We start from the raw sequence: 1,278 nt of genomic DNA, 5'->3' as shown, positions 1-1,278 counted from the left end.
ATCCACACACTACTCCTTTCCCCTGCCGAGTGAGTCACGCCTACCCCGAAAGGGAAATGGCTTAATGGTGTAATAATAATAATAATAATAATAATAATATTTCAAAATTTGCCGCCTCTAAATTTTTGTCGCCCTGGGCCATGGCCCGGGTAACACCCTATATTAAATCCACGCCTGCTCTTCCAGGATATTCAATTTTGCACTTTTTTCTCTATACAAAAAATCTGTAGGTTTTGCCGTTGAAAAAAATTGTTTTGCTCAAAAGATGCTCTTCGGGCTTACTTCGAAAACGGCAAAATCCACAAATTTTTTGTCCAGAGAAAGAAATGTGCAATTAAATTGCCTATAAAAATATGTATTTTTAAAATAAAAATTGGAAGCTTGTTTGAAAAGTTTTTTGAGGCTAAAGCCGTTCCGCAAGAAAAATTGATAGGCGCTTATAGAATTCGGCCCTTCAATCACTTAAATAAATAATTAAGTGAAATTGGGTTGAATATTATGATGAAAAATTGTAATTTTACCTCAAATGTGGATAAATGGAGACCCCGAATATCCAGTTCTTCAAGACTGTCTGCAATTCCCAGGAAGCTGGTGTTTGTGACAACGGATATGGGGTTGTATGCTAAACTAAAAGATTTTAGTTCTGGTAATGCATGAGTGATAAGAGGAACCACTGTTAAATCATTATAACTCAAATCCAAATATCGGAGGGAAGTTAAATTTGCCGCCATTTCAGCCGGGACTGATGCCAGTTCATTGTGAGCCAATTGTAAGGTTCGCAGTCGATGGAATGGAAGGTCGGGAACCTAAGAAAATATTTAAGAAAAATGTAATTTATAAAAAAGCTTAATTGTTACATAACGGGTACATAACAGTTATTTCTTAGTGAAGATGAGAATTTCTGCTCCTTAATTTTTTAAAATGATTTTACTGATATACAATTGAGCATTCTTCACAATTTTGACGAAATATTAATCCTAATCGAAAATTTTATAACAAAATGTTTTAAAAAACATCAAAAATGACATCCAGAATAATTAATTGAGAATTAGAACCTGAGAGGATGGTTCTTTGAATTTTACAACTTAAATCGACCTTAATGAAGTTTTATTCCTGATGAGGAGAGTGTTATACTCTCGAAACGTTGAAAGTTTTATCTTCAATAAAGGATCTAGCATCTACCAGGTGTATACATATGAAACCGGTATTTTTTCAAGAAAAAAACACATTTATTTCAAGAGAATGATAACAAATATTTTCTTCAAAGTATGCGCCCTC

At 33.6% G+C, this 1,278-nt stretch overlaps 1 protein-coding gene across 3 annotated transcripts in view; it reads left to right on the top strand.

The window, feature by feature from the left end:
* The window catches only part of LOC117172940 (chaoptin-like), a 35,627-nt gene that overhangs the window by 22,510 nt on the left and 11,839 nt on the right, over positions 1 to 1,278 (top strand). The gene's annotated exons all lie outside the window — the stretch shown is intronic.

This window comes from Belonocnema kinseyi, chromosome 5 (genome assembly GCF_010883055.1).
Source record: "Belonocnema kinseyi isolate 2016_QV_RU_SX_M_011 chromosome 5, B_treatae_v1, whole genome shotgun sequence".
Taxonomy (NCBI): domain Eukaryota; kingdom Metazoa; phylum Arthropoda; class Insecta; order Hymenoptera; family Cynipidae; genus Belonocnema; species Belonocnema kinseyi.
The sequence above is the reverse complement of the archived record's forward strand: the minus strand, read 5'-3'. Positions and strand labels throughout refer to the sequence as shown.